This window comes from Peromyscus maniculatus, chromosome 15, assembly GCF_049852395.1.
Source record: "Peromyscus maniculatus bairdii isolate BWxNUB_F1_BW_parent chromosome 15, HU_Pman_BW_mat_3.1, whole genome shotgun sequence".
NCBI classification, from domain to species: Eukaryota; Metazoa; Chordata; class Mammalia; order Rodentia; family Cricetidae; genus Peromyscus; species Peromyscus maniculatus.
The window spans coordinates 20,476,082-20,501,670 of NC_134866.1; the positions used below are offsets into that span (position 1 = coordinate 20,476,082).

The 25,589-nt window shown below is 37.1% G+C and overlaps 1 protein-coding gene across 1 annotated transcript in view; it reads right to left on the reverse strand.

Moving 5' to 3' along the window:
* Positions 1-25,589, reverse strand: part of LOC102916228 (cadherin-10) — a 202,612-nt gene that overhangs the window by 56,262 nt on the left and 120,761 nt on the right. The gene's annotated exons all lie outside the window — the stretch shown is intronic.

The window sequence follows — 25,589 nt, forward strand, 5'->3', positions numbered from 1 at the left end:
AAACTCTAGGCTGCTGAGTACTGGGGATTAATGTATCCTAAGCATCTTCCAGATAATGTGGTAGTGTATCAAGGTAACATTGATCCATGCCCACTTGTCATGGGATTCTTAGCTTGTGGAAGAAGTTTGTCCACAGAGAAAACAGAAATTATTGTGAAATATATGGTTATAACTATGGCTTTGGTTGTACCATTCAAAACCACAGGTATTGAATATGCCATGATTATAGTTTTAATATTTGTAATAAAATGCACTTTTTAACTTAATAATGTATCTACTTTTGCTTCTTTCTTCATTTCTATGGAGAATGACCATCAAATGTCATATGAAGGGTAAAAGTGAATGATAGGAAAGGAAAGGAGCTTTAACTGGGGAAAAAAGATGTGAGGGTAGGGTAGAGAAGGGATTGGAGAAGAACAACTCACTCTAAGGATGTTTTAAAAGCTTTATACATGTGGACATTCATATAAAAGCATTTAATTGAAGTTATACTACATGGAATTATATTCATTTTAGAAGTCGCAGGCTGCCAAATAGAAAGCCCAGCGTTAGGTGTGGATATCTCTCTTCAAGATCTTTGTCAAAGTGTCATCAAGACTCCCAAAGCAAGAAAGGATATTCATGTTGCTCTTCGTTTCCCATCAGAACTTGATAGTAAGATCTGCTGCTGAGGACACCACACACATTGATCATAGAACATGGAGAAATCAAGCTGATACTGACTAGAAAACTTCTTCCCTGCTGGCTAGCTCTCATAATACTGGAAGGTGCTGTGCAGGTGTCTGAAGAGGAGATCCAGCATTCTTATCAAGCTGTGAACTTTGTGAAACAATATAAGGACCAGTATGCAAGATCATACCCATGGATGCAGTAGTGGTATGAACCATCTGAGGGTAAACAACCATTTTTATGATTGTATTTAAGACCTGCTCTCTGGAAAACATGCTAGACATGCCCCATCTAGCAAATGTAGTGAAGAACCTGTAGTTGGTGTGCTCACAGAGCCAGGGCTGAACCTACCACTATTAATTTGCTAAACGGGCGCAGTATTGAACTGCCCTCTGAATTCACATCACCCTATTCACAGATTGGTGCAGGTCTCAGACTTCATCTAAAAGATGATCTGCAGCAGATGGTGGTTAATGTAGAAACTCATAACTCATCAAACAGCAGAGAATAAGTGAGGTTTCAAGGCTGAGCTACCCATGAGACATTGTATCAGTGCTGTGGGATGGTCTGTATGTCAAATTGCTCTGATTGGTCAATAAATAAAACACTGATTGGCCAGTGGCCAGGCAGGAAGTATAGGCGGGACTGACAGAGAGGAGAATTGAGTGAACAGGAAGGCGGAGGGAAACACTGCCAGCCACCACCATGACAAGCAGCATGTGAAGATGTCGGTAAGCCACGAGCCACGTGGCAAGGTATAGATTTATGGAAATGGATTAATTTAAGCTATAAGAACAGTTAGCAATAAGCCTGCCACGGCCAAACAGTTTGTAAGCAATATAAGTCTCTGTGTTTACTTGGTTGGATCTGAGCGGCTGAGAGACTGGCAGGTGACAAAATTTGTCCTGACTTTGGGCAAGGCAGGAAAACTCTAACTACAGTATCACAACATCTCCCCAAAGATGAGGTGCTATCAAGGAAGAAGGACCAGGTTTTAAGTGGTTAGCGAGGAGCAGAGGGAAATAGTCTCTCCTGGACAGATCAGAATGACTGTACTCATGAATTCACAGCAGCTGTGGCTGTCTCGGTAAAACCTGCACAAATTAAGCCAGTCAATATTCTAAAATGGAGCTGATAGTGGTTTATGAGCCCCCACCATTAACTGAGGAGCTATGAACAGTTAAGGTCCATAGGAGAGGGAGTTTAAGTTTACTTTTAGGGTGTTGGCTCCTGTTAGATCAACCATGGCCCAGTCATAGGCCCCAGTACAGAAGGGCATGAATAGCACAAATTGGCTAATAGTACAAATGGGCACTAAAATTAAAAGAAGAAAGGACATAAACATGGGGGAGTTGAGGATGAGCCTACGAGTGAAAGGGAGCAGCTAGGGAAAATATGATCAAAATACATTGTATCAATTCTTAAAATTTTTAAATATTTATTAAAATAAAATATAATTGCAAATGTTATGCTTTTAGTAATAATACAAAATATAGGCATAAATCAAAAGAGCTCTGCCAGTCTCTACTCTGGAAAATTTAAATATGGATACAATATTTTCCAGTAATAGAGATATTGAACAGGAGTTATACATTTATTTAAATAAATTAGATTTGTTCTTCAGGTAATTTATAATCAAAACTCACAGATAGGAGTTTTTTTTTTCTTTCTTTTTTTTTTTTTTTTTTTTTGGTTTTTCAAGACAGGGTTTCTCTGTGTAGCTGTGCGCCTTTCCTAGAACTCACTTGGTAGCCCAGGCTGGCCTCGAACTCACAGAGATCCGCCTGGCTCTGCCTCCCAAGTGCTGGGATTAAAGGTGTGCACCACCACCGCCTGGCTAGAGATAGGAGTTTTAATTTAATTTCCCATTTAATGTAAACATTTGTTCTTCAAATGAGATTTTTTTCCTTAATGAGAATTTGTTTGTTTATCTTATATTAATGAATATGAATGTTAAAACGTTTGTGAGTGTTTGTATCTATGGATATTTGAGTGAGTGAGCCTATGTGGAGGACAGAGGACAACACTGGGTGTTTATCCTTACTGCTCTCTATTTCAGTTTTTGAAACCTAGAGCTGGTTGCTCCAGATAAATGGCTAATCTGGCCAGTTCTCAAGATCCCAGAATTAGAAGTTATTCTCCATGCTAGCATGTTTGTAGCACGAATCTTAAAATGGCTTATTAATAAAAACAAACCTGAAAACAGGTATTGGGGTGAATGCTGGAAGATCAGAGAAGCAGAACAAGCCACAGCCACTTCACCTCTCCAATTCCTCAGCTGATCCTGTTTTCACAAATTCTCAGACTGAAGCCTCTGAGTCCTCATCCAGATGGATCTCAGCTGAACCTCTGCTGAAAGCCTAAAAGCTTAACCAGGTCTAGTTCCTGGTTTTCATGCCTTATATACTTTTCTGCTTCCTGCCATCACTTTTTGGGATTAAAGGCATGAGTCAGCATGCCTGGTTGTTTCCAGTGTGGCTTTGATCTCACAGAGATCTAGATGGATCTCTGCCTCTGGAATGTTAGGATCAAAGGCATGTGTGCCACCATTTTCTAGTGGCTGTTCTGTTCTCTGACCCCAGATAAGTTTATTAGCATGCACAATATTTTGGGGAACACAATATCACCACAATATGTTGATGATTGGAATTCAGATCTCCATGATTACATAGCAACCACACGACAACTAAGTCATCTGCATAGCCCCCAAAGTAGTTATATGAGCATAAAATACAGTTAAAATAAGCCAAAATAAGCATAATTATACATGTCATTATATTGCTAGCTACGGCTAAATTTACAAAAGTGGTTTACTTTGCTGAAATGCTTATGTTCATTAGATTTAGCAATCTACTTTGTATACAACTCCATTCTTTTCACTTTACAAACAATTCATCATTAGTGACATAATGGATATACATATCTGAAATGTGCAGGTATTTTAGAAATAAAGGAAGTTGCAGAACAAAGAGAATTTTACTGCATATGTAGCTATTTGGAAACAATAATATGTGTACACTCAGGAAGTATCTGTTATTAATCAAGAAACTCTCAGACGTCACATACGAGTGTGTAGTCCAGGAATCACTCTCACGAAGTCGAGAGATTGATGGTTATTAGTATCCAAAAATGTACTTGGTTGCTCGGAAACTCTCCAATTATATGCATTTGCAACACTGTGGGCATCTTCCCACTGTCGCTCTAAGCATTACAGATCCCTTTTCAGTCTGAGAAACACAACAACCGGACGCTATTGGCATTATCAATCACTTGGCTAGACAGCACTGTGGCTCAGAGTAGACAATTCTCTTTTTCATTGGTTATTCATTCAATTTCCTTCATTTGAATTTTCCATATAATCAGGTACTTTTAAAAGCAAATGAAAAATTCCATCTATGTTCTATGGAAGACCCAAATGTGACATGCAAATCAAATATGCAGAGAAAAGCCTGAAGAGCATGCAGGATTGAGTGAGGATCTATTAAGCATGTAATATCTAAGCTACCAGATACAGACTGAATACAGTTTTAAAGCTAAAGAAATTCTGACTTTCACAAATTTTGTATCTCAGAACAACAGGTGAATATAGAGCATAGACTGAAGTAGAGACATGTACAAGGCAACAATTCAAAGCATTCTACCAGATTATACAAACAGGTGGATTTGAATTTCTATAAAGCTACATTTAAGGTTTAGGATAAAAACCACAGCTGGATTTTTGCCTTCACTTGGACTATAGAGAGTGAAAATCAACTCTTGAAAATGGACCACATGCCGTGGGAGTTTCTGTTAGATTAGAAAATTGAACACGGTGGTAGCAATGCTGAAGGTGGAGGGCTGGAACTTAGACTGTGGTTCTAAGACTCTGAGAATGAAAAGATGTCTACTTTGTCCAACTGGAATATAATTAAGAGAAGCAAATGACAGCTACAAATGCAGGGCTTTATATGTTAAGGAGCTACACACAATAAGTGTTTCTTCAAACATTTGGTTTAACATTAGTAAGGAATTAATTTTTTTAAGTCCCCTATTTTCTTACAGTGAGGAAGGATTGAACACAACTGACCACTAACACTGGAATAAAAAAAAAAAGAAGAGGGTAATTAGGGCCTTAATACTAGTGTATGATAATAAAACATTATTCAAAAACATTTGAGTTAAATAGACAAGAACAACAACTGTTATTTTGGTTGTGCTGAATTTTTACATCTCCTGAGATGTGAGTAGTTAACCTATTTCATAGATAAAATTAATGGGTTGCAAAGGCCTCTTCTAATTGTTATATTGGTGGCAATGTTTTCATTAGATTCAGAAAGAAAGAAATCAACAAAAATTTTCAATTTGTTCTTATCAAACTTCCCATGTTCAAGTATGTTTAGCATTAGTTTTTCACAACAGTTTTATTGTTTGTTTCCTTTGACACAGTATTTTTCTATCAATTATAATTTGCTGTTGAACTATTTAACATAAGTACATAACACACACCTACCCCTCTCACTCCCCACCCACCCATAACTTGGTGCCAACTTCTTCACCACAAACTTGTATCTCTCATTTTCAAGACTACTGATTTTGTTTAATGGCCTATAGGCTTTATCCAGAGCTATATGTTTGACCACAGATTTGGGGATATCCTATGGTACCCAGTAGACTCGGCAGTGAGTGCAACAGTCCTCATTACAGACTCTATCACTAGCCTACAGCTGTTCAGTAAAATGATACCTAGGAGTCCACCCTTCTCCCATGATGGATTGTTGACAGGGCCAGGCTTGTGTGGGAGCAGTGTGAATAACTAGTATGCTATGAGCTCATGACTACAACAGTTGTAGTGAGTCTAGAGGGCAGCAATAGGCAGCTTTCTTTATTAGTTTACTTTACTTTCTGTGCATAATTGCTCCAAATTCTCCCTGTTTCTTTCCCTTAATCTTATACATGAGATAAAATACTAATTTTCATACCAACTTATTTACCAAGATTGGACAGAGGTTTATTCCTTTAAAACTATTGCTTTCTTAATATTCTTTCTTTTTTCATATTACACATCAATATTTATACTTATTTAATTTATTTGAATGAAGTCATGCATTGTGTTGATGATGCAAAGAGATGGGGTCAATTGATCATATGCTCAAAAGCTCATAGCATCAGAGCCAGGCGGATCTCTGTGAGTTTGAGGCCAGCCTGGGCTACCAAGTGAGCTCCAGGAAAGGTGCAAAGGTGCAAAGCTACACAGAGAAACCCTGTCTCGAAAAACCAAAACTCAAAGCATCAAATATTAAAGAAAAAATATTTTGTAAGGGTTTATATTTTGCTATTATGTGAGACATAAAGTTTTCTTTAAATACAAAAGAAAAAAGACAGAAAAAAGAAAGAAAGAGAGATAGAAAGAAAGAAAGAAAGAAAGAAAGAAAGAAAGAAAGAAAGAAAGAAAGGAAGAAAGGAAGAAAGGAGGGAAGGAAAAGAAAATAGATTTTTGTGGCTTTAGTTCTGCAGTAACACCTGTTTTCCGGTGTGAAACATTTGGCCACAAATCTTTAAGAAGAATTTTATGTTAATACTGACCTTTCCTTTCCTTGAGGAAAGCCTATTAAAAATTCACAACCTGCTGTGTTCCTTGTAAATTCACCAGCAGATAAAGGACATGGCAGCATCCATGACAACTAATGAAAATAGGACAACCACTTCTGTGCTGCGCATTTCAAAGTCATCTCCCAATTCCCTAACTTTTTAACTCCGATAAGCTTAATTAAAACCGAACACTGTACTTGTTTATGCTGAACAATTTTTAATATTTTACATGTAAGCAATCTATAGAGGTTAAGGGAAATTACCAAACGAAAATTAAAGCATGCTTGGCACTTTGAAATGTAGCGTATTTCTGACATAGTCATACACTCATCATCAGTTTCTGCGAAATAAAGTCTCTAAGATAAAAGGGACAGGGTAGCAGATCTTGTTTCAAAACACCTTCAAAACATGTAAGTGCCTGGGCGATGAATGTTCATTATACAATAGTTAAATTAAGGTACACTGCAGGATAGGTAGTGTGCTGCTGCAACTTCTTTCTGTTTGTTCAGTCTGTTATACTCAAATTCTATGGATTGGGCGGTTTCCAAAGAAAACAATGTTATGTCTCTCAATTCTAGAATCGCTGTCGTGGCTTGCCCACTTGGGTCCTCCACAGGCTCACACCTTTAAACATTTGGTCTTCAGCTGGTGATTATGGAACCTTAGAGGCAGTCCCTCTCTGCTGGAGGAAGTGCATCACTAGAGGCATACTCGGAGGGTTGATAACTTTGTTCTGTCTCCATTTGGCTCTCTGAATTTTGCTTTTGGTTGAAGATGTAATTTCTCCGCTTCCTACTCCAGCTGCCAAGTCCTCTCCGCGCCATGTCTCGCCCACCTTTATGACTATCTCTTTGGAACCCTAAGACAAAAATCATCTCTTTTTCTATACGGTAATTTGGGTCATTGTCTTACCGCAATGAAAAAGTAGCTGATACGCTTGGGAAGCTGAGGATCACTGTGCCAGATTCCTCACTGCGGGTGGGAGTTTGCTTTCTCGAGCGTATTTGTGTCTCCTAGCTGCTTTTCTACACTGTTAGGAAAAGGGAGAGGGTTTCCTTTGGGGACTTGGAAGGAACACTGATTTAATGCATGAGAATTTGTGCTATTCCAGCTTTGTAATCACTGTGACAAAGTGCTTAAGGGCCTTGACACTTCCAGCATTGTTAAAAAGTGCAAACTTCAAAGTTTCTTGAGACTTGGGGCACAAATTAGCTGTAAGCCTCTGTAAACCCATTAAAAATCCAGTAACATGGCACCAACATATAAATGGTGGAATGGAGAACACAAGAGAAGAGCAAGGAAGTATTAACATAGAGTAAAACTGCAGCCCAGCAAAGACAATTAAATCCTGTGGCTGGGGTGGCATTTCCAGCATCTGAACCCCGGGGTGACGTGAGGTAAATTTATCCAACCTTGGCACTATGCAGTTACTACTGAGGTCCACTTCGCCTCTCTCTTGGCTCTATTTACTCACTCCACTTTCTTTGGCATTTTATGTTCCAGATATTTTTAATGTGCCACGGTTTCCATTCAGCCTTTCCATTCCTCCCAGTTTCACAGTTCCACGCATTGCTTTCTCCAGGATTCTGAGCCTGACATCCGTTCTCTGACCTTCTCAGCGTTCCTTTAAAGTTTGAATCTAAGGTGTCACGAAGCAACACTTTTTTACATTCTGTGTGTTTTCAGGGTGAGCAGGACATGCATACTACCAGGTCCGGTGCTGTCAGGTCAGTGCTAGCTATATTCCCTTGGGACATGGTTAAATCCATTTCTGAGTGCTTGGGTAGAAAACACAGTGAGCAGGATTGTTGTATGCAGCTGTGGAGCTCTGTATCTGTTAATTAAGAATATCTTTTAAGTGAGTGCAAATCTTCATACCCTCAAGCCTGCAATGGATAAGGCTTCACACCTTCCTGAGATGCACTATCTCCATTGTGGTGTTATAAATCACTTAGTTTTTATTAATCATGTGCTTTCGCGAAAAAAAAAAAAAAACATTTTAAAACCTTTATACTCTGCCTTACATTCACATGCTTATTATAAATTTTAATACATCCAAATAACTATAACTGTTACATAGTCTCAATGATGGATTATAATAAAATTAACTCCTCCTTCAAAATCAGCCTCCAAAAAAGCCTCAGGACATGGATCCATTGTGTAGAAGTTTATTAGCACAGTGAAACATAAACAGCCAGGACTATTTCCCTGAAGAATGTTTGTTCCCATTTGAAACTCCATGAGCAATGTTTATTGTCTACATTCTATTGAATTTTTCTTTTTCTAAATTCCCACTGAAATCACCTATTAGATATTCTTTATAATTTTCTTTAAAAAAAAACAAATAAAAACTTTTCTTCTTCGCTTATCCATTGCATCCTGACTGCATTTCCCCTTCCTCCACTTCTTCCAATCCCTTCCTTTCATTATTCCCTTAAAAAAAACAAAGAGCAGGCCTAACAATATACAATAAGACTGGGCACAAACCCTCATATCAGAACTGGACCAGGCAACCCATTAAGAAGAAGAATGTCTCAACAGTAGGCAAAAGAGTCAGATACCCCTGACTCCCATTGTTGGGAATCCCATAAGAACATCAAGCTAAACAACAATGAGGTAAATTCAGAGGACCTAGCTCAGACCCATTCAGGGTCCATATTGTTGTTTCAGTCTCTTTAAGCCCCTGTGAGGCCTGCTTACTTGACTCTGTGTCCAGTGCTCTCATGGTGTCCTCTCTGATGATAATCGGGCTAAGCACTGATCTATAAGTATAGCAGAATATCATTAGGAATCCTTTTCTTTCTTTGATTGATTTATTTATTTTTCACCAAACATATTTGGTTCTTGTACTCACTTGCATCTCAAAGGCGATCCAAATTCTTTCCTGTTTTCAAAGACTTTTGAACAACACGGCCAGACAGTCACAGGAAAAAATTCACTTCAATACCATCTCCCCAAATTAGTCAGACCTTTGAAAAGTCATGAAAAAGGAATTCTGGCTGACAACAACTTAAATGAAGGCAATACTTCTTTGTTCTGTGTTTTAGAGTTTTCAGTAAATTAAGTTGGCAAAGGTGTAGTGGAGTTGAGTTAATCAGCTCACGGGACCCAGGTTACGTATGCCTTCCATAGACTGTAATAGTTAACTACCCTCTAATCCAGCAGTTTGTAACCTGTGGGTCAAAACTTCTTTGCAGATTGGATGACCCTTTTACAGGGGTCACCTAAGACTATTGGAAAACATAAGTATTTACATTATGATTCACAACAGTAGCAAAATTACAGTTATGAAGTAGCAAGAACAATAATTGTATGGTTGGGGGGGTCACTACAACATCAGGAACTGTGTTAAAGGGTTGTAGCATTATAAAGGTTGAGAACCACGGTTCAAACCAGTCCTCACCTTCTGCTTTTCACCTCTTCTGTATAAACTGTCCTATGTCCATCAATGGAAGAAACAATTAATTCCTTATGTCCAAGCTCTCATGATCTAATTGTCACAGCAAACACTCCACACACTGATAAACCTGGTATGTAATTCGTTAACTTCCAGACACTTCTCCAATCACTGAAGTTGAAAATAATCAGTACATATCACAAGACTCTTTTATCCATATGACCCAGTCAACTCTCAAAAATCCTCCCCCTAACATCGTCACAGTAATAGTCAGAAATCTGAAATGTGGGTTTTACAGGAAGTACATCTAGAGCATACCAAGTCTTCACCTTTCAATTTTGGGTTATTTTTTTATTTCCATGTCACTCAACAAACAAGTGAATTTTATATAAAATAACAAAATACTTCCGTATATCTAACTCATTATTAAAGAGTTTGGAAATAAAAGTATATTAAAGAATTGTAAAAAGTGAGATGTATTTAGTGATATTTACAGTAAAAGACAAGAGATTCAGAAAAATCAAAATACTTCTCTTATGGAGATATTTAATATTCAGAATATTTGACAATGTTGTAGATATTGGTAATTGTTTGAATTTGGCTCCAGTACAGAGACTGAGGAAGGGAAGTGTAGGTCAGAATTAAATCTGTAAACAGGTTGAATTTCTTTAAGAATTTGGATTAATGAATCAATAGAATTATAGTAAATACTATTTCAATCTAACAATATCTGTGTGTGTATGTGTGTGTATGTGTGTGTGTGTGTGTGTGTGTGTGTGTGTGTCTGTGTGACTGCATGCATTAATCTAAAATATCAGAAACTGTTCAGTAGATTCTCCAACATACACCTCTAATTTTATGCTCCATTTCCTTTCAAACAACTGAGATACCTTACATTTATTTTTTAAAAATCAGGAATGTGACAAACGTGCCCTGCTGTCCAGGTGTCAACAACATTGGCATAATGCTCTAAGTGCTCCAGAAAGTAACATTATAACAAATAGAAATTGGAGCACCGAATCAAAGGGGCAATTGCATCCAATAAACAAATAAAGAGGATGGAGCCTCAGAACACAACTGAAGGCATGGGAAAGCCAGCAAACATCTGCTCGGAAATATGTAAGCATTCCTTCATTTGGTTGGGGCTAGGGAGTAAAAGGAAGAAATATGGAAGACCTGATACAAAGTTACAACATTAGTTAGCAAAATAAGCCAGAAAATGATTCATGTGTATATCTGTTCCTTTCGGGAATGCTGTGTAAATATTGATTCAACAGGAATGCATAGGTCAGTTCTATAAACCTCAATGAAACAATCCTCCATTCAAAAATAGAAATGGAAAGGCGATAAAAGAGCAATAAAAACGTCATAAAACCACTACAATGTTTTTTAAAAGCACCATATATATGTTGTTTAGCTCGATAAGTACATTTCTAAACGATTCTTGGGGCCAGAGGCAGAGATGAGTATAAAGGATTTAGGTATTAGACAATGGAGAATCAGTGCTTGGAGAATGTGAGGAACTATGAAGAAGAACCAAAAATATGGTTGGTTTATGGTTATAAAATCATGCCCCAGAGATCTCATTAAGAAAAAAAACAAAACAAAACAAAACAAACAAACAAACAAAAAAAACCAACCAAACATTCCTTACCCCCAGAAAACTATTACTTTAGATTGAGTAACTAGGAAATTATCTCACACTTGATTTTCTACAAATTGAGGCAATTACAATTGTGACTATGGATCAATTTGAGACGATACAGGAGTTTTGAGGGCTCTGATAAGATTTAGAAATAGTAGATGGGGTGGGATGGATTGCAGAGTTATGGACAGAGCCCAGTAAAAGGAGGCTCTGGGAGAAACAGTCCTCTTTTACAATGAGGTATTTCTCTCTAAGACAGAAAACAAGTAGATTTTTTTTTCCATTAAACAATTGAGCAAACTTTGCTGAAGTTATCAATGTGACATAGACCAGCAAAACCAAAGAAGAGAATCTCAGTAGTGAGGTTGCCTATATCACATCGGTCTGTAGGCATATGTATGGAAGATTATCTTCAAAATTAATTGAAGATAAGAGAGCCAAGCCCACTGTGGGTGGCACCATTCTTAGACAGATGTTTATATCTTGTTTAAGAAAGCTAGCTATGCATAAGCTTGTGAGTGAGCCAGTAAGCAGCATTTGTCCATGGTTTCTGATGCAAGTGTCTGCTTGAGTTCCTCCCCTGACATCCCTCAGTGACGGGCTGTCACCAGAAAGTGTAAGCCAAAGAAACCCTTTTCTCCTCTAAAAATGGACGAATGAATGAACCAGAACAACAACTCCAAAAACAAAAAAATAAATACCAGACTGGATTTTACAGCAGGCAGCTTTAAAGGTTCTGGAAGGAACATTCTTTCATGTACCTGGAGGAGGCTCATACTGATACCAGGTTATGCCAAAGATATTGTTTTATTTATTCATTTTTGTTTACATGTAGCTAAACAGGGACTTCAACTATGGTGAAAGAAAACATGAAAGGACACTAAAGGAGCTAGACTAAGCATCATGGCATTCATTCATAGAGTTTATGTAAATATTTCTTTAACTTTATTTCTCTATATTGAACTGAAGAGGGTGCAGTGCTTCGGAGCTTGAGAGGCTTTGGAGAGTGATGTTACAGAATTTTAGAAGCTCTTTGGTTTCTACAGCTTAAAGAGACACTTTGCTACTGGAAGCCATAGGGTATCAACTATATAACCTGACGCCCCAGGGACCAAGCTGGAGCCTGCTATCTCCCTGGGTATCATAAAGGAGGAAAAAAAAATGGTGTTTAGATGCATACAGTCACTGCTTTTGCTTTTGTTATGAGACCCTGAATGAAGGGTTATCAGAGCTCTCCTTGGAACGGCTAACATACGCATGTGGTATGCACACAGAAATGATATGAATTGCTGTAGGAGGGAATACAAAGAGGCCCGGAAATATGGTCTTAATCTATTTCATTGAGAATTATTTTTTGTCCATTTTCTGTGTTTTCCACAAAGAAAAAAATCAGGAAATGCTTCAGGAAAGGTGGTTGTTCAACTCTCTAAGGGATAGCTATAATTTCATCAACAGACCATACATATTCTCCACATGTGTCAAGCACTTATCTCTAACTCCATTCCTTGATTTATCCTCTGTTTGAATTCTTACTCATCTCTAAAAAGTCTTATGTATGCCTTATTACCAAAACAAGTGATGCTTTCAATCCCCATTGTGTAGCTGTTCTATTTCTTGTCCTCTGTATCCAGACTACAGGTTTTTTTTTTTAATGTGTGTATACATGCATGCCTATAAATGTCTATACATTACATGTAAGTGCATAAACTCTAGGGACACATGCATATATAATATGAAAACCTTAAATGATTTTGAACTATATTGTAATATTTTTCTAGAGTAACACCTGTTTATTTTGGGTCTAACAATAGCATTTTCATTCTTTTCTACTCTTACTATTCATAGTACACAGCACACATTTATTAATAGAAATCAATTGACATCGAAGTCAAATTCTGCAAGTGTTTTATGAGAGGAAGAAAAATTGGATGCATTTTATGGTATTATATTTGAAAACTCATGAAGACTTTGAGTTAAATCATATTATAAAAATTACATGGTGAAAAACAGGAACAGTTATTACTATCATTTTTGCATTAAGAATATATTGTTCTCTACTGGCAAAGAGGTGCGTGGCAGGAAGATCATAAGTATGAGGCTAATCTGGGACACGTATCTTGATGCTGTCAGAAAAGAGAGAGAAGTAGTGTGGGAGAGAGGGAGGGAGGAAAAATAATGTTATTCTTCATATCTAAGTGTACGTTAGGTATAATTTTTGAATAATTGGAATATGATGTATATATAGTTTAGTGGGTAAAAGTGTAAATAAAACTTTTAGAAATAGAAATTTAAATACAGTTTTCTCCGCAACAGGAAGCTGGATCACATTAAACATCTGCAAATTATGTTCAGATGTAGCATTAGTTAAATCAGTAAACGCATGCCACCATTCCCAGTGGCAACTTGTAGAATATCCAAATAGTATCAAAAATAACGCTTAAAGAGAAAAAGAAGAAGAAATAAAATGTGAGGCCATTATTACTAAATTATTGTAAAAGTAATAAGTAGGAAGGGAATTGTAGAAACTTTCTAAAATGGATTCTTACACATGTATAAGAAGAGATTACGTTGAGCAATGCTTTTAACCAGAGAACAATAACCCATTCAGACACCACATGTTAGAAATAAAAATGCAAGTACCAGGAATGAGTTATGTTATTTTGAGTGGTTTGCCTGTAGAATACCAAAGAATCACCAAACATTACAGGCTATTGTCAAAGCTATTGGTTAATGTCCATCCCTTGACAGTATGACCCTGTTGTTGAAGACATAACACATATCAGTCATAGAACATATAGGAGTCTCAACATGGTACTCATTGGAACCTTTGTAGTAGTAGATTAAGACTATTACTACTATTCCACTAAATGGGAATACTATAAAAATGACTCCTAGCTGGGCGGTGGTGGCGCACGCCTTTAATCCCAGCACTCGGGAGGCAGAGCCAGGTGGATCTCTGTGAGTTCGAGGCCAGCCTGGGCTACCAAGTGAGTCCCAGGAAAGGCGCAAAGCTACACAGAGAAACCCTGTCTCGGAAAAAAAAAAAAAAAAAAAAGACTCCTAATGACTTAGTGCCACAACATAGATTAGTGTATCTCTCAACTGTCACCATAGAAGCTTCTTCTTGCCATAAGTGGGAATTAACACAGAGTCCCATAACTGGTCAAGATGTAGAGAATATAGGACTATGGAGTGCTCAACCCTAAGTGGGATGTCTACATCACGGGACACCCCACAAGTCTCAGGGATACTCAAGGAAGAGGGGCCAGAAGGACTGTTAAGAGCTGGAGGTGGTAGATGGCTACAAGTGAACAGTGTTTTCTGGACACAGCAGGGCAGTTTTACATATGGACAAACAGGTATTGTGACAACATGCACAATATTTGCACAGTCTCAATCCAAGTAAAATCTCAGCATGGAAAACAGATGTTAGCATGAAGCCACATCCCAGTTTGAGAAGCTGTTGATGTCTGATAGCTGCTGGGAGAGGAAGAGGGAGATGATTTTAGCATATGACCCCTATGTGTGTGACCACACTCTGGATCAGGTCCCACATCACAAACTATTTGTGTAAAACAAATTGGACTAGATAGGCTTAAAGAACAACAGAAACAAAGAAAGAAAGACCGAGAAGTTGGGTGGGTAGGCAAATGAGGGTGTATCTGGGTAAAGTTGGGTTAGGGAAGTGAATATGATCAAAATATATTTTATGAGATTCTCAAGAAATAAAGAAAACATTATTTTAAAAAGAAAGGGAATGGTCAGGCTGTGGTGGCACATGCTTTTAATCCCAGCACTCAGGAGTCAGAGGCAGGTAGATCTCTGTGAGTTTGGGGGCAGCATGGTCTACAGAGCTGGTTTCAGGACAGCCAGGGCTATACAGAGAAACCCTGTCTTAAAACAAAAATAAAAATAAAATAAAATAAAAATAATAAAAAAATGAAAATAAAATGTAGAGAATGGTATTTATGTAACTGGTGAGGAGCTGTTTTGGAAATCAGTCATTTGGGGTCTGTCCTGGGTAGTTTTCTGTTAATTTGACCCAAGCCGAAGTCATTTTGGAAGAGGGGAGCTCAGTTGAGAAGATGTTCTACCACATTTGATTGTGTTCAAACCTGTGGGCATCTTTTCTATTACTGATTGATGTGGACGGGCCCAAACCATTGTGTGGGGCCACCCCTGCACAGGTCGTCTTGGGGTATATAGGATCATGGGAGGCATGGCCGGAAGCTGAACTCCTCCTTTGCATCACTTTCTGTCACTGGGTTCCTACTATGAGTTCTTGCCTTGGATTCCCTCAGTGATGGTGCTGATGGACTGTGAAGTGGAAGTGAAAGATAAAAATAAACGATTTCCTCCCCAACTGGCTTTTGGTCATGGTGGTTTTTTTCCCATAGTAACAGAAATGCTAAGACTGACAGTTTTAAAAGGGAAAATCTGTAGTTTAAGAAGACAGTATTTCCGAAGACATAATGGGTCAAGTCCAGAGTTCCCAAAGTGGGTAAAACAAAAAAACAAAAACAAAAACAAAAACAAAATCAGCTATAGTTGAGGAACTAAAATATCTCATAAGGTTTATGATTGTGCTAAATTATAAGTCAGTAGGGGTGCCAAATGCCAGTCTGACAACTTCTGCAGCATCACTGTCATCATTGAATTTGCTGATTAATCGTTCTTAAGTTCAAAACATAACACCACAAAATAAGGCAAGAAAGACAATAGGTGACTTTTGAAAGTTCCTTTAAAAATATCAGCTTGAACTAGAAGATATATACATTTTTCAATATGGGAATTCCACAGCTGTCGAAACCTCTAGTCTAAAAACAAAGGCTTGGTCTCTTGACAAATGTCCACCGCCAGGAAGAGAGGAGGGGATTATTTCTCCAAAGCTACATCATAGAAATATATAGCCCCTTTCCTACTGGAGAATGTTTTCAACTGTTGGAGTAAAACAAGGAGGAGTGGATAGGAGGATAATTGATGGGGGGAATATTAAGTATTTGATGCCTTCAGTTGTTGGGACTGGAACGTTGGAGATTTGTAGGTAATGAGGACTATCTTAAAAGTCCATCAAAAGAAAAACAGGAACTTGGGGCCGAAATGAGGGGCTTCCTGCATGGGTAGGAGAAGATTGTGGAGAAAAATCTACTAAAACTCATTTTGTTCAAAGATACCTTGATAATACATAGCAACTTATCTACTAAATTAAAAATAAACTTTTAAAGTCGATGCTGCAACCTACATTTAGAAATCCATTCATGGCTTGCTCATGATTTTTGCTTTACCTATTTATTCCTTGGTCAAATCATTTCTTACTTTGAAATAAATTCCCAATAGCTTTTCAGAATCTTCACTGTTTCCATCATGTGCCCAGAGTCTATCAACTATACTCCTTGTTTATCTCTTAGCTTCTATTTATATCCTTTTAGGTTTAGTCTACCTATTACTCAGAGAGATGATTCTTAAATGCAAAATGTGGATATTACCACTGTGCTCCACGCACTGAACTTTTTGTCTCTTGAAAAGATATTCTACATGTGCAATTCCTCAGAAATACTCACTTCACTTACTTTTTAAAATCTGTCAGGCTTCCTGTGTGTGCTCATATCTGTCTTTCCCTATGGTCCTCTTGATCTGTTGTCATATTATTCTCAGTTTTAAAGTAGTTTTATATATTCTGCCTTATCAAAGTGTAATTATGCCATTAATAGTAATGTAAGTTTGAGATAGGTTCTTGTGTCCTAAAGAAATGTTTGATTTTTAATAGTCAAGTTCATCTGTCAGTCACTCCACAACTCTGCACGTCATTACAGAAATAATCTACTAGCGCCAACTGTCATATATATGGCTTCAAACAGTATCCTCAATTTAAACATTTTCTATAGCTTTAGCTTGAAATTTAAGGATATTTGCCATCTTCATTTATGTTCGACTGCATGTATAGAACGTAACAGGCATCACACATGGAATGTTTTTCTTATCAGGACTTGCATAGAATAGACATTCTGGAAGTCATTGATTTTAGTTGGGATTAAGTCATCTAAATACTTCTGAAGTAGCTAGAGGTGTGTTTTAGAGCTTTGATTCCATCCAGTTTGTCTATTAGCATATTCGCACCACCCTTGTTTGAATATTTCTAGCAAAAAGCATGTGCTGGGGATTGAATCCCCACTGCAACTGTGTTGGGAGGTGGGTGAAGTCCTAGGAGAAGTGATTAGGCTGCAAGAGTTCAGAGTTCAAGAGTGCTGCCTTCATGAAGAGACTGATGCTGGCATCACAGAAGCATGGGGATGGCCTGTGAATAAAAGGGCATGTTTGCTTCTCTCTTGATCTCACAACCTCTGCAGCCTCTACCAAGGGACAGGGCATCAAAATGGCTCTTGACCCATGACAACATGTTAGCATTGGACTTCTTGCTTTCCAGAGATGGGAGAATGTTTTTTTCCTCTTAAGTTGCTGTGTTACATCAGTCAAAACAAAGAAGGGCACCACTATCACATCAGAGCACTCCAGTTTCTAAAGTCTTACAAAAATTGATAAAATATATTCAAACAAGTACCCTTCTTCATCTGTATTCTAAAACTTCACTTTCTGGTTACAACATGGTTTTTTAAATAAGTATGTAACCTTCTATATAATAAGAAGAATCCTTGGTAAATTTTTAATGAGAATTGCAATCACTTTACAAATTACATTTAAGGCATATGATTGTGAATATATGCATACTTTTCCTCTTTAAATACTATTTATAGCTCCTTTTATGAGTACAATCCATTGGCTTTTGATATTTTTTTTGTGAAACTATTCTCTGGGTATGACACAGCCATTCCTATTTTGAAATATAACTGATTATGTTTAAGACTAAGAGACCATCCCAAAATGGACTCAATTATCATTCCTCTTGAAAGAGCCTGAGCACTCATAATTCTCTTAAGCAACCTTCCTCCAACTCTAGACATAAGTTGTTGATAATGGCTTGGAGGAGAGAGGTGATTGCTCACAGATTAAGTTTACATAGGTCCCTGTAATGAGCCCCAATTAAACTAACCAGCTTACCAAACTAGTTTTAGGTGAGATCATTTATACGGTCTACTACTGCACTCTCTATCGGGGTAAATTGGAAATAGATACCTCAGGAAATATGCCACAATCTAATTTTACTTTCCCCATAGTTTGCTCAAGTTTACTGTTAGATTTTGTGAAGACCATTTGTTGTCTTTAGAAACTTCGTAAAGTTGCCAATGGGTTTTCAATTTACTTCAGTAAAATTTTATAAAACAATTTTCTTGTAAATTTGCTTATGATCTCAAAGATACCTGATATTCCTTTGGGAATTATGTTGCATCATTTCATTCTGTCTGTTAAGTTTGAATAGTATACAGTTCTTCACAAATCAGTTAATTTTGGTCAACATGATTACGGTTGACTACAATACAGATTTTGGTTCTGTTCCTCTATACAATCAAGGGTTAATTTCTTTCATCACACAACATATTTGTCACTAATATTACAGTCTCTTTTTTATCATGACTACATGAAAAAAAATTCTTATAGGCAGGACAAGTTGGGAGTCTAGGGTTTTGTGGTTGGGTTGGTGTCCAGGTTTCTCTTTCTGTAGTTTTCAGAGTGCCTTCTCACTCCAAATAGACTAGAACTTAGAGGTGTAGGTCCCATGCAGGCACCAGCTTGATCTCTCTGCATCCAATGAACTGTGTGGATACTATTCTCAGCAATGGGGCCCCACTGTCAGTTTTGAGAGAGCAACCTTCTGTCTTAGCATCAACCTCGGTTGTTCAGGGTTTTCACAGAACTCTCCTCAGCCAATACCTCAACTGAATGTAACCCAGTCCTACCACTGGACACCTTGCCTGATTACAAAAGGTGGCCAGTTCAGACTCCATGTCCTCCATCACTCAGCGACCTTACTAGGGTCACCCTCATAGATTCCAGGAAGTTTCCAGTCCACTAGGTTTCCACACCACCTACCAGTGTTCCCTGATTCTAGCTGTCTCTGCTGGCACTCTCACCTTCCGAGCACTTGGAGGAGTGGCCAACCAATGTTTAACTTGAAGTCCACATTGCAAGAGGGAGTCTATGCACTATACTTCTGTATGGCTAGGAACCAGACGCTGGATAGGTCAGAGACCTATGGTAGAACCAAACAATACTGACAAATAAAGAAAAGAAAAAGGAAAAGAAAAAGGAAAGGAGGGAGAGAGAGGGAAGAGATGTATATATATATATATATATATATATATATATATATATATATATATATATATGATTCCTAATGATATTTTGCTATACTCATAGATTATATAGATCAGAGCCTTGTCCAGTCATCATCAGAAAGGCTTCCTCTGGTAGCAGATGGGAGCAGGTACAGAGACTTACATCAAGATATTATGTGGAGAGTGAGTCTAAATGGGAGGTCTCCTTAGGGTCCCTAGCCTAAAAGATCAGGGATCCCTGATGAAGAGGGAGAAGAAAAATTGGAAGAGTCAGAAGGGATGGAGGGCACCTGCAGAACATAGCTCACCAAATCTACCAAGCAGGGCACATATGGGCTTACAAAGACTTAAACTGTAAGCCCAGGGCCTTCGTGGGTCTGCACTAGGTCTTCTGCATGCATGTTATGGCTCTTAGCATGGTGTGGTTTTGTGTGTGGAATTCCAAATAGTGGGACTGAATATATCTGACTCGTTTGCCTTTCTTGGGACTCTTTTCCTCCTGTTGGGTTGCCTTGCCTAGCCTAGTTTTGAGGAGTTTTGCTTTGTCTTATTGTATCTTATTTTCCTGTTTTTCTACCATTCCCTAAAGGCCTGCTCTTCTAAAGGGAAAACAGAGAAAGAGTGTATCTGAGGGAGAGTGGAGGAAGGGAAAGCTTTGGTCCAGATGCATTGTAAGAGAGAGAAATCTATTTAAAAAAAAAAGAAAGAAAAAGAAACAACCTTAGATATATATCCTTTTTTAATTTATTTAATATTTTTATTTTATCATTAACTTAATTTCACATATCAGCCCCGGATTCCCTGGTCCTACCACTTTTCACCCCCCAGTTCTCCCCCCACCAATCCACCATCGGCTGGCTTTTTGGAGCCTGGGGCCTATGCTGGGACACTTTGCTCAGCCTTGGTGTAGGGAGGAGGGGACTGGATATATATGCTTTTTTGCCTGCATTCTTCCTAAGTTTTAGGATCAAGAGTCTCCAGTATTTTAAGACTAATCTCCATAAGTCTGTGAGGTCTCTGAAGCCATATTTGAGAACCATACTGTTAAGAACTGTCATCCTGTGGTGTTCTTTATGAGTCTTCCAACTGTTAAACACAACTGTGTGAGTATGTGACTGTGCCTGTGTGTGTATGTAAATATAGTTGCATACACATACACAGCATGCATGTGGTGTACAGAAGACAACTTCTGTATGTACTCTGTCAGTTTTGTGGCTCAAACACAGTTCCTCAGGCTCAGCAACTTACAGGCTGAGCCACTTCAGTGATCCACATTTTATTCTTTTTTCCCTCTGTTTGCTTCTCTTTGACTTTGATGTGTTATCCAAATAGAAGTATAAGTACTTCTGTGCTTTTTTTGTTAAGAGAAATCAAGGCTGGATATTATTTTTCTTGATAGCATGGAATATAACATTCATTACTTCTTTTTATATCCCCACAAATAAACCTGAGGTCATTCTAAGGTCTGATTCTTGAATAAGAGTTAATGCATTTCTCTCTGAATGCTTATAGAATCATTCATATTCTCGGTTTTTACATTTTAATTTACGGCATAGTTCTTTGGTGTGTACAGCCGTTCTCTCAAAACTGTGATGTGCTCACAAGGCCCTTTGACTTTGCAGTCCCAGTGTTTCTGCCCAGGGTAACAACAGTAAATTTTTCATTGATGTCCTTCAATTTCATTGCCCACATTCTGTCTTTCTAGAACTCCTATTTATGCAAATAGTAATCCCAAGGGAATTTCCTTTTTATCTCTTTGTGTCTTGGATCAGGTTTTATCCCATATCTTTTGCTTTATTTCCTTGTGTTTACTATTGTTAAAATCTCTACTGAGATTTTAATGTTGGTATCAGGTTTTAAATTGTCAATGATAACTTTTCAAGTTTGTTTATGTGTGTGATTATTCTACAGTCATCTTTCAGTATGGTGGTATTCTCTGATCAAGAGGAAGAATTGAGTGCTCTTTTTATATTATCCATATAAAGAGCTGGTGCTCATTCTGTCCAGCTAGGGTCTCTTGAAGTTGCAAGAATATTACCATGATGACACTGTGTGACTTTCCAGGCTGGGTAAGAAGAGGTGATGAAGCCTCTGCACTTTAAGCTAAATTTGTATACTTCTCCAAGTCCCTATGATAACAGTTAGTTGTGATCCTCTGATGCCACAAGACTGTTACATAAATTATGACATACAGAATCAACGTGGAAAAACAGAGACCACATAAGAACAGATGGCCAGAGCAAAAGTGAATGGTAAACAAAGACAGAGACAGTGAAATGCAGCCAGCCCTCAGATGTCCAATCTCCACGTGTCCAGTGTAACTGAAATTTCTTGAGAATTGTTCATCTAGATACAGACAGGTAAGGCTTTGTCAGTATCATGATCTAAGTATATACTCAAATGATATACAAAAGCAGTAGATAGTGTTGGGTAGGCATGGCTGGATAAGAGAGTATTACTAAGTAATATGAACCCCATATACCTGCAGTTTCAGTTGTTACAATATTTTTATCTCTTCCAAAATCTTTTTTCTTCATATGAATTTTTACTTCTTTGATAATTAGTAAAAGCTTACCTCAAAATAACTTGGTTAGTAACTTAACTAGTTACACTAATTTTTTTATTGCAGAAAAAAATATACTGTGCTACTTTCTTTTAAATATCCACTTTTACTTTGTAAAAATGTAGTCAAAATTTGTTTTTCATTACAAGTCAATTTTGAAAATCTTATCATTTATTTTAAAATCTGATAATAAATGTACAAGTGAAACTCTTTAATTTTGTGAAGTCCTTTTATTTGCAACATGGTGATTTTTTTCCTGAGCTTTGGAAACTTTGTCATTAATTTATTATCTCTGCCATTCATAGTCATTCTTTTCCCTCTTTTCATTGATCTATCCCATTCCCTCATTTATAAAGTTTTACTGGACATCAAGTTTCGTTGGCTTCATTCACACCCTATTTTAATAATTCTTGATATTTTTCCTCTCTCTTAGGTGGGTGTGATTTAGTCACCCTACATTTTTTTCCTCTCTATTTTGTGTTCTCCTCAGACTGATGTTCAGTTTTCAATGAAACAAAACCCACAACTTTCATTGTTCTCACTGGAGGGGCAGGGTCTGCAGTATGATCCAGAATCAGACATCCGGTAAGCACGTAGTAGGCCAGTGTCACATTTCACAAACAGTGAACTCAGGAACCGCCCAAAGAAACTTCTGACATTACAAGTTTTCCTAAAATATCAACAGATTCTCTCTGGGAACGAAGAAAGAGATTTTGTGTTTTTGTTTCTCAGATATCACTGGGGAGTGTGTTATTTCATCTTTATATTACTCTGGGTGTAAATTAATCTAAGTGAATTGGTTGTTAATACCCAGAAATGAAGAAATGTGAGAGATTTATGAAAAAATTCTCTTCTAGCACAGCTAGCATATGTCTGTTGGGATCGGAGAACTTCAACATAAACAGCACAAATGGGGAATGTGAAGATGAGATTTCATACCCAACACCCGGCACAAATATTGGGCTTGGCACTAGGCACTCTTATCCATTGGGGGAAGCCAAAAATCACCTCTGGGAAGATACATCGTTGGTTGCTTTCCTTATGTTAATAGTGGAGTAGGGAGCTGGCTAGAGACCAGTGGGAATCTAAACGACACAGCTGCAACTGCAGGAAACCTAAACGGAATAAAAATCTGAGTTCAACTAAAGGTGGAAATACCCACTTCTCCGTCAGCTTTGTTCAGCACTCGTCTTATCAGGATGTAGTACGACCATGATTGACGTAAATTAGCATGCTGACCCCATCCACATTACTTCTAAATAAGCTGATCCTACTTCGCCCTCTACATTGGATATGTCATCCATATTTCTTTCTGGTTCTAATCCATACCTGTTTTGCAGTCATTTCTCTTAGAGGAAAGGAAATAATCAAGGGTAATTAGGCAAGCACGGTGAATGAAAGCTTCCCTCTTGAGCACAGAGTGCAGATGTATTATAGCAAATTGAACTTTACGTCTAATTGCACAAAAGACAATCACAGCTTGCTTTATGTAATTAAATGAAATATAAGAGCGAAGGTTGTGTGAATTTATATATTTTTACTGAAGAAACCCTACATTTTGAGGTTATGGAGAAGATATAAGCTGCACTTATTTTATTATACATATTACCTCAGGAAAAGTTTTCTTTATAAGATTTAATTAAAATTAGAGTTATAGTCTATGTATCCTTCTTTATGGAAAAATACTTTAAATACTTTATACTAATTATTAAACAAAGTTTTTGATTGAGTAGATCTTTAATAAATTAATGAATAGGAAATTTTACAAATAATTTAGTGCATAGAAATTATTAGTAATAGATTAAAATGTTAATAAACATTCATAGAATACTTAACATACCTATTAAGACTAAACCACCCATTTCTTATGGTTGCCTTTTAAAAAAAAGAAGACATTAGTTAAGTATAATTTGTTTTTCTAATATTATGGCAACTATAATGTTATGTATTGACTTGATCCCAGAAGTTATTCACAAAAACATTTTATGTATATCACTAATTAAATTAAAATTTAAACCAAGTGGATACATATTAATGTGAAAGTTATTTTAACATTTTAAAATGTTTAATAAGAACATGTAATTGATGGTATTCTCTCCTTTAAGAGTTTCAAGACCACTTCATTGTGTCTATCAAAATTCTATGAAAAATGTTATGTATGTGGAGACAGTATAGGCAAGTCTCTTCTCTGTTAGTATTATAGTCTGCCATTTTAAACATAAGATAAAATAGTACTATAAATAGCCATTCCATGGGTTGTGGATGCAACTCAATTGGTAGAATGTTTGTTTAGCATTCATGAAAGCCATGGTTCCAATGAAGCATGGCTCAGAACCAGTCTGGGTGACACACCCAATAGTCTCAGCACCCTGGGTGTAATCCTCACCTACATAATAGGTACTTGGCCAGCCTATGCCATATAAAAAAAGTCTCAAAAAAATCCACTTCTTTTGAATTTTGTTCTTATTTCCTATACTTCAATTTATATTTTTTCTCATTGCCTTGGATATTTCCTAAATTGGTTCTTTTTCCTTGTTTTTGAGTGTTTGGATGATTTCTGTGGGGAATTTTGTTCATTTTGGTTTTGATACATGGTTTCATTATAATTGCTGAGGCTGACTTTAAACTCCTTGTGTATCTCAACTTGACTCCAAAGTCATTGATTCTCAGCAGCCCTCACTAAATGTTAAGACTATAGACATGTACAACCATACCATCCTGGGCTCTTTAACCTGCTTTTTACATTGTGAATTTCGGCTTTTTTGGTATTATTTTAAATTTAATTTTATTGCCAATAGAATTCTAATTTTTTCCTGTATCTGGTTTTAATATCCTCCACTTAATCTTTGTTCTTTCATGGTATCTGATTTTCCATTGCCATTTGATGTTTTTAGTCAAACACCACCAATCGCTGGCTGAAAAAATAAGTCCTCAAAATAATCCCATATAATTACATGCTTAATTTCATGTGTGATCCCCAGCCCTTTTACACACAATTAAAGACAACACACCATTAAAACTCCATCGCTTAATTTTATGTTTTCATTTAAATTGTTTGCTTGCCTTCTTTAGTCATTAGTCAAGCGAAAAGCAAATGAGATGATGTGCTAATTTCTAGTCAGGAAAAAAAAAAAGAAGAAGAAGCCTAAGGTTACCAATAAACATCTCTGAGAACAAAGAACTACTTCAGCATCTGCAACTGATTTTGTTCCAATAAATTCCTCCCTGCTGAATTTAACAATTACTTAAAAACTGACATAGTCACTAAACACAATCAGATGAATAGAAAGGATTAAATAGTCAAGAAATAATGCTTATCAACCTCTCAGTCAAGAACAAAGTTTAATTGTTTTAACCCCCGGAGATCTTTACTGAAATTTCTGCTGTGTATAAAACTTTGAACTTAGTTTACAATTCAAGTTATTATCTTTTTAATAAAACAAAACATGAGAATAAAATGTTTCCTACATTATGTCTTTATGCCATGTTAAATAAATCAGGCTTTGTTAGAAAAAA